General features: G+C 33.6%; 1 long non-coding RNA gene across 1 annotated transcript in view; it reads left to right on the top strand.

The window, feature by feature from the left end:
* Window positions 1-4,616: 4,616 nt before the first annotated feature.
* The window catches only part of LOC144961182 (uncharacterized), a 6,466-nt gene continuing 1,665 nt past the window's right edge, over window positions 4,617-9,417 (top strand). Inside the window, exon 1 of the long non-coding RNA XR_013643080.1 lies at window positions 4,617-5,068. This is a non-coding gene — a long non-coding RNA (uncharacterized LOC144961182). The remainder of the gene's footprint in view (window positions 5,069-9,417) is intronic.

Raw genomic sequence — 9,417 nt, 5'->3', positions numbered from 1 at the left:
AAAAAAAAAAAAAAAGAGATGGGGGGAGGATGGATGGGACATTTATCCCTTGCAACGTTCTGTAAAAAGAAGACGGAATTTTAATAAAAAGAAAAAAGTGGCAGAACCCGGATTCGAACCCACAACGTCGATTCTGGTAAAACTTCCAGGGCAGACGACTAAACCATTCGGCCATGACACCCACTTCAAAGTCGACGCATATTGTGTTTATGTAGTCACAACTGATTTAATGTTGGTTAATTTTATGTTTTTATTTTTATGGATATTTCATTAACTTTCCTTATTTCTATGTGCATTCGGAAACATTCCATATTTTGGAATGTGGATAATTGTTTAAAAGAGCGAGTTTCAAATATGTGTCTGGGGAAAACCAATTTTCATTATCCCCAGACAGGTATAATCACAGCGTTTTCTTAACTGCTCGTTTTTATGCACCTCCGTTGACGGTGTATCTTAACGGATCGTTTTTATGCACCTCCGTCACACATGCACATTCCACCCAATTTCATCAGCGATATTGTGTCTCTGTATTTGGCCATGGCAAAAGTGATATTGTGACATCTGTAGGATGTCTTTGTTAATAAATTTATATTAAAAAAGTAATAAATCAAAATAAAGATAGTATGCAGATGACGTCACTCAGGCCTTTGTTATTGTTTTTGCCATCCGCGTTTGTGAGTTGTTCTCACTAAACTGTATTAACCAGACTATAAAAGTTTATGGTTACACAGAGTTTGTGTATTGGTCCGTTATACTTCCGGATGGCAATGTTGTGAACTCCTTGGCCAAGCGCATTCTATCTATATAGAACCAGAAAATAGAAGTAGCATTGAAGGTAAAATAATGTTTTAGAAATACCTTAATAAATATGATGAATAGTTAGTTGGCTCCGTAGGCGTAGCGCAGTGGACAAGCTGTCAGACTTTAACCTTGAAAGTACTGGGTTCGATTCCCATTGCGGACATATTTTAAAAAAAAGTTATTTACTTTATTGAGAAAGACATCATTTTTGTTTTTGTTTTTGTCTTCTTTTTTTTTTTTTCAAAAACTTTTTATCATGTTTAAAAAACCTTTGATTTTAATTTTCTTAAATTCTTTATTTATTTGAGATCAGTATTTATGTGCCATGTTTCTTTTTACCTTTGATTTTTAAAATTATTGTGATTATTCTTTAATTTATTATCATTCATTAATTAACCATCACTGCCAACAGAGGTGCATAAAAATGGTGCGTTTTTATACACCTCCAATGGCGGTGCATATAAAAGGTGCGTTTTGTACACCTCCGACGGAGGTGCCTAAAAACGCCACCAAAGATGATTTACAGGCCTGTGTTAAAGTTAAAGTTAAAGAATCTAGAAGAGATGATTGTCTCCAAGAATTCTTAAACTTAAATCAACCGCCATTAGCATTTTATAGACCAGGTGTTGGGGTATCTTCCTTTTGTCTTTCTTTTAAAAAAATAAATGGCCTTTTTATGACTGCGAAGTTTTGACACTGACAAAATTAAACAGGTAATCTGTAAATTTACAAATACGAAAATAAAATATCACCTGTCAACAGGCTTTGGAGGAAATAATATAAAAGATAAAATTGACCTGCAAGGAATGTTTTTGAAAAGACACATTATATAATAAAACACATAGTTTAAAATCACAGATTAGAAAGCTAGTTTTTTTCATCATGGCTATTTGGTTCATCTTTCATAACCCCAAGTGTAAAAGGCACCAAAAGTTACACTGAAGAGATTCGGATGTTTAAAAAGAGCTTTGAAGAGTTCAACTTCCTGTAGAATTCGACTCTCGATGTCATTGGTTATGATAATAAGTAGTCTTTCAGAGCCATAAGGCCCATGGAGCCGAGATTATCCCACAGTTTCTATAGCATGAAATGGACTAGCAATTCCTTGCCATCCTTTGGATAGCACGCTAGTCTATTACAAAGTACTTTCCATCAGATCTAATTGACCCAGCTACCCATTTACTGCTGGGTGGACAGAGGGGTCAGAAAAATATATCTCGACTGCACCAGGGATCGATCTTGGTCACTTTGTCTGTGTGTGAAGCGAGTGTGTCACCAGCTGACCTACTGGGATCCCCGTTGGTTTTGATCACCCAACAATTTTTACCTTTCAAAGACATCTGGCTAAAACTGTCTATTTGAAACTAAGAAAGAAATATGAGTATCAAGTTTTCTCTCTTCCCTTTGTCCACCTTTATGACTTTATACTTTAAATCATCACTTGTTATTTTTTATACGACTGCCCCGTGACTCACTGTTTCGTGTCCCAAGCCCTCCCCCCTTCCCCCCTACACGCACACACACACGATTTTAAGTTCTGATTCAGAATAAATTATATCAAAATAACTGGATATTTTATTTCTAAAATTTTAACAATTCAGAATTCATCGTAGATATTGAAATACAGTGCAGAGTGGATATATCGACACTGGTTATGTCGACATCACGCTTATGTCGATATGACATCAAAGTCCAGTTTTTTTTTTACTATATAACATTAGTATATATTTATCGCCTATATCGAGGACAATTTTACCACAGGACAGTTATATCGACATGTGAACCAACCATCAAGATTCACTTATTTTCTGGCATTTTCTCATTTGTTTCCCTTTCATTTTTTAGAATAACTGATATATCGACATGTGAACCAACCATCAAGATTCACTTATTTTCTGGCATTTTCTCATTTCTTTCCCTTTCATTTTTTTAGAATACCTGATATATCGACATGTGAACCAACCATCAAGATTCACTTATTTTCTGGCATTTTCTCATTTGTTTCCCTTTCATTTTTTAGAATAACTGATATATCGACATGTGAACCAACCATCAAGATTCACTTATTTTCTGTCATTTTCTCATTTGTTTCCTTTCATTTTTTAGAATACCTGATATATCGACATCACGCTTATATCGACATTTTACAGCAGTCCCGATGATGTCGATTATATCTTGTTCTTGTCTGGTATTTGATTTTGAAATAAAGTTTTGGGAGTTTTTAAAACTTACAAGTGGATTATTGTCCCATGTCTCCAACTTCTCCCTTAAATAAATTTCAAAGTGATCCTTTATATTTATCAGAGGGCAGCGTGGCTCTGAGGTAAGTAAGGTCTTTGGTTCATATCTGAAAGGTATCGAGTTCGATCATCCACCGCTGCCTTGTGTGACCTTGAGCAAGTCAGTTCACCCTAGCTCGATATGCGGCGCTGCACTGTGTGGCCTTGAGCAAGTCAGTTCACCCTAGCTCAATATGCAGCGCTGCACTGTGTGGCCTTGAGCAAGTCAGTTCGCCCTAGCTCAATATGCGGCGCAGCACTGCGGTTGACGAATGGGTTATTCCAGTCTTGCCTTGGAAGAGACCCTAGAGACAAATTTCTCCTATGGGATGAATAAAGGGAATTTTATTTATTGTTTATTTATATATACCGAAAACTTTTCTTCAACAGAGAGGACCTACAACATTGTAGTCATCAATCTGGAATTTAGTAATGTATTTATGTCTTTATTGTTTTTGTTGTTGGCTGAAGAAGGATTTTGAGCCCGAAAAGGTCCTTGTTTGGTATTTTGTTATTTTTTGAAGCTGTTCTATTCATTTTTGTTCATTAAAATATTAATGAATATATGAATAGTGAGTGTATTGCAACAAAGGTTTAAAAATTGTAAGAAGTCAACCAGCAAACCACATTTTAAAATTTCAAATTCTTAAAACAATGCCAAGGATATCATAAAATATTTTAGTAATTAAAAAAGACGTTTGAAAACCAAAACCTTAAAGCTTACGCGATGCGCAGTTTTAAGACAAACGTCATTTTTTTATTATAAAGAGAGACTCTGATTGACATTCCTATAATTGAAACAATAAAATGGAATTACGGAACAGATTGACGTGTGGCATTTAAAACCTTCGTGATTATTTTGTCTATGATTCACATATCAGTATAGATAATATTAAGTCTGTATTTTCATCTTTGCTGTACATGATATTCCATCTACATGTCTATGATTCACATATCAGTATAGATAATATTAAGTCTGTATTCTCATCTTTGCTGTACATGATATTAAATCAACATCAGATGTTGTCCTTCAGCTTTGAGCACGGCCTGACATTGTTTGTTCATTTATCTTTTCACACACTTAATTTTCTCTAAGGGTAATTTATTCCAACATTCCAAAAGAGCTATACACAACTCATTAATATTTTTATATTCTTCCTCGATTGCTCTCCCTAACATATCCCACGCATTCTCGATTGGATTAAGATCTGAACTCAATTCTGCACATGAAAGAGTGTTGAATTGTAGTTTTGGTTCCAGTAACTGATGAAAATGACTGGTGTGTGATCTTGTATTGTCGTCTTGAATTGTTGTGGTTCCAGTAATTGGCAAGAAATAACTGTAATAATTCTCCTCGAATTGTCGTGTTGAACGTCTTGCATATCTCAATGTTGTTGGAATGACGGATTTACGTGTTGTTAAACGATTTCAGTCACAATGAACTGTCATAGTGTTGTGGTTCATGATAGATTGTGTTTTGTATTGCTTGGAATTTCCTCTCCATACCTGATACTGCCAGTTCTAAATTGCTAGACATGTTTCACCTAATTGTCTTCAGATCTCAAGAAAAAATATTGACCTGTCCAAGACATTTTAAAACCCATTCATATTTTATAGTATTTTATTTATTTCCATAATCAATTTGTCCATTAAAAAAACACAAACATTATTTTCCCATAACCAAAATGTTTTTTATTTCTTTTTAAATCCTGTGTGGACAAAGTAATCTCAAATGGAAAAACTATTTTCTCTTCTTTTTTTCACAGAATCAACTTTTAAATCATTTTCTACGTTTTGTCCAACAAGTGAACTTAAGCTTCAATCAACACAAAATGCCTGTCACCACCAAACAATTTCAACCATTGCAGGAAAAATTTGATGCCCTAGAGAAGATTGTGCGTCTTAAAACAGAGGATCTACAAACACGAGATACAGCGTTGGAAAATCTTATCAGGGAAAATGAAAGAGAGATTGTTGCATTGAAACAGGTTTGGAAATATAGATATAGCACAATGAATCTTCTCAAATACATCATCTTTTATAACTGTTGCTACAACATCAACACACCCCCACTCCTATCGTCTATTATAACTGTTTCTTACAACCTCCAATAACTCAGATAAATTATAAACGTTATGTAAATGGATCTAATACCTGAAAGGACATCCACTCATCTTTGATACGTTCTATCTTTTCTAAAATCCATTTTGATTGGATGGTAACATTTCTCAACGAATCATCAGTTCGGTTTAATGTGTTCGTTGTAGAAATACATTGTGAAATACTTAAAGAGTCCAAAGCACACAGAAACGTAGATTGTAAATCTTTACAAGTAATTTATTTCAATGAAATAAAATAAATTATGCTTATTAAGACGTTTGAACCTATTTAAGGAAATCTATAAAAATTATTTTACAAGAGGAATATAAATGAGGAAAGTTTTAAAACATAAGACATAACTATGTCCCTGGATCAATCAAAGTCTTCTTCTTCTTCTTCTTCTTCTTCTTCTTCTTCTTCTTCTTCTTCTTCTTCTTCTTCTTCTTCTTCTTCTTCTTCTTCTTCTTCTACGACAATAACCACCTTGAACTAGGTGTAAGTAAGAGTAAAGAATTAATTATAGACTTTAGAAAAGAGGAGAATACCAAAGACCATATCACTATTAAACATGAAAAAGTAGATCAAGTAGTAGAATACAAATATCTAAGAGTCACCATGGACAACAAATGACGGTGGGACGTACATACCAGTTATATCAATAGTAAAATTAATCAAGGAATGTACCTTTTTAACGGAACTTGTCCCAACTTAACATTGACAAAACACTTTGTACGTAATTTTATAGATCTGGAATAGAAAGTGTTTTGGTTTTTTGTATTACTGCCATGGGTGGAAGTTGTCTGAGCTCAGCAGAAGCTAACTTTGACAGGACTATTAAAAGAGCTAACAAACTTACCACAGGATCCATGTCTTTTAATGATTTATATACAGAATGCTGCTTAAGAAAAATTGGAAATAATTGAGACAATCCAACTCATCCCCTAAATCATCAGATCACTAAGTCGGACAGAAGTGACCGATTGTTGTCAATCCGAATAAAAAGTGAAAGATACCTCCGATCCGTTTTACCTTACAGTTTCAGAATTTTTAATAAGGAAAATAATTTATAAATGTTGGTCTATGTCTGTTTTAACTTTGAATCTTCTTCTTTAAAATTACTCCATACCTACAATTTTTAATCATCAATTTATTACATCACTTACTACATCTTTACAATTACCTATTTAACCTATATTTGCCATGTAATTTATACTATGTAATTTTTCTCAGTCAATTTACAATATTATTATACCGTATCTTATTCTTAGATTTTTACTAAATCTATTTACTTATATGTTGACATCAACATACACTTGACTAGATATCTGTATCTTTACAATTAAATAATCTGTACGTCCCTTGAAATTTATGGTGTGTAATTATTCTTACAGCTTCCAATATTATTACACTATACCTATTACCAAGTTTTACTTAATCACATTTATTTACTTATATTACGGTTATGTATGAATCGTTGCCCATATTTTATACGCCTGTACAAACAAATCCTTTTTGGATGAATAAAGTACATTCTTACTTATTATTATACTCTTCTTCTTTCTTCTTCTTCTTCTTCTTCTTCTTCTTCTTCTTCTTCTTCTTCTTCTTCTTCTTCTTCTTCTAATTATTATTATTAATTATTATTTATTATTATTATTATTATTATTATTATTATTATTATTATTATTATTATTATTATTATTATTATTATTATTATTATTATTATTATTATTATTATTATTATTATTATTATTATTATTATTATTATTATTATTATTATTATTATTATTATATTATTATTTATTATTATTATATATTATTATTATTATTATTATTATTATTATTATTATTATTATTTTTTATTATTATTATTATTATTATTATTATTATTATTATTATTATTATTATTATTATTATTATTATATTATATTATTATTATTATTATTATTATTATTATTATTCATCACAAACAAAAAAAAATTTTTTTATTCTCTATTGTCTTCTGGCACTTTTCTACTCACTTCATATCTTGTTGTTACCAACATAAGTGCCTGCTCCACTCACTTTTCTGAATTAAAAATTCACCCATTACACCGGAGCATACTCAATGTCTCAATCGTTTCTATGTTATATGTTTGTGATGAGAATATTGGCTATTAAACTTAACTGCTGGTCAAAATTACTTCGCGATGGTGGTGAACGAATCGGCGATCTCAAGAAGTGGGTGAGAGAGGGATCTAGAAATGACTTTGGGTTTGAAACGAATATTTTTGTGTTCGTGGATAGCTCACACGGTAGAGCCACGCTCTCACCTGCCAGGCGGAGTTGTCGTACCAATAAGGTCGCAGGTTCAAACCCCACCACCGCCGCGAAAAAATTTTTTATTCTCTATTGTCTTCTGGCACTTTTCTACTCACTTCATATCTTGTTGTTACCAACATAAGTGCCTGCTCCACTCACTTTTCTGAATTAAAAATTCACCCCATACACCGGAGCATACTCAATGTCTCAATCGTTTCTATGTTATATGTTTGTGATGAGAATATTGGCTATTAAGCTTAACTGCTGGTCAAAATTACTTCGCGATGGTGGTGAACGAATCGGCGATCTCAAGAAGTGGGTGAGAGAGGGATCTAGAAATGACTTTGGGTTTGAAACGAATATTTTTGTGTTCGTGGATAGCTCACACGGTAGAGCCACGCTCTCACCTGCCAGGCGGAGTTGTCGTACCAATAAGGTCGCAGGTTCAAACCCCACCACCGCCGCGAAAAAATTTTTTATTCTCTATTGTCTTCTGGCACTTTTCTACTCACTTCATATCTTGTTGTTACCAACATAAGTGCCTGCTCCACTCACTTTTCTGAATTAAAAATTCACCCCATACACCGGAGCATACTCAATGTCTCAATCGTTTCTATGTTATATGTTTGTGATGAGAATATTGGCTATTAAGCTTAACTGCTGGTCAAAATTACTTCGCGATGGTGGTGAACGAATCGGCGATCTCAAGAAGTGGGTGAGAGAGGGATCTAGAAATGACTTTGGGTTTGAAACGAATATTTTTGTGTTCGTGGATAGCTCACACGGTAGAGCCACGCTCTCACCTGCCAGGCGGAGTTGTCGTACCAATAAGGTCGCAGGTTCAAACCCCACCACCGCCGCGAAAAAATTTTTTATTCTCTATTGTCTTCTGGCACTTTTCTACTCACTTCATATCTTGTTGTTACCAACATAAGTGCCTGCTCCACTCACTTTTCTGAATTAAAAATACTACTACTACTACTTTCACACAGCCTTCGTTAAATTATTTTTTCACTTTCCAACCTGTTGTGATCCCAACGGTAGCCAATTTTAACTGAGCCGCCGAGCGATAAATTTCACTGTTTCGTCTAAGCCAAAATTGACCACAATACCAAGCTGGGTTTTAAAACTATAAAAAAAAAATAAAATGCGAATGCCGGAAGTAACATCTCTAGTAGATGATGGAGACACCTTTAAATCGAAAGTTATATTAGGATAGATTGATACAAGCACATTTCGATTGCCTCACATTGTAAACAAACTGGTTGACCGTTTCTTCACTGATTGAGTACCTGATTATAAGGAACAATGGTAAGTAGCCTAATTAATTCCCGTGCAAATCAGGACGTTTTCTGCCATTGTTTTGCTCAAGCCCAAGCGAGCTTGCTGTTTTGTGGCGATTTACCTTCATTTCGATTCTTTGAATTTTTCCTACGCCTGCCGAAGTTTCTTCTTGATAATTCACTTCTACTTAATAATTCAGTGTATTAGCCAGAAGTCATATTTATTTAAGTTTTTTTTTTCTCTGTCATTTACTGATTGAAAATCAAGTTTGCTCGTTGCTACATTATTCTAATGTTCTCACAATGGCTGAGCTGTTCGTGGATCGCAATTCAGACTTGTCGAGCATCGATAAAGTTAAAGATGTGAGTGTGAGGAATAAATTCAATTGGTCATGGCTAGAAGTCAAAGATGATAATGGTGATTATTTTTCTGACTATGTCAAAAAAAAATTCCAGAGGCAGGAATATGACTATGACTTTGATGAAGTCATCTTTACCTATATGAATGACATGCTTATTTAGCATTCCTTCTACATCAAATTATGGCAGTCATACTTCCATAAGAAATAACACCCACTATTTTAATGTATTGTATTTATCACTCTCCTCTCCAATGATGCCCTTATTTTTTAAAAAATAATTGAATCTTCAGT

The sequence above is a fragment of the Berghia stephanieae genome, unplaced genomic scaffold (genome assembly GCF_034508935.2).
Source record: "Berghia stephanieae isolate SIO BIC M18660-M18661 unplaced genomic scaffold, UCSD_Bste_1.3 scaffold1658, whole genome shotgun sequence".
Taxonomy (NCBI): domain Eukaryota; kingdom Metazoa; phylum Mollusca; class Gastropoda; order Nudibranchia; family Aeolidiidae; genus Berghia; species Berghia stephanieae.
Note: the sequence above shows the minus strand (reverse complement) of the source record. Positions and strands in the feature narration are given on the sequence as shown.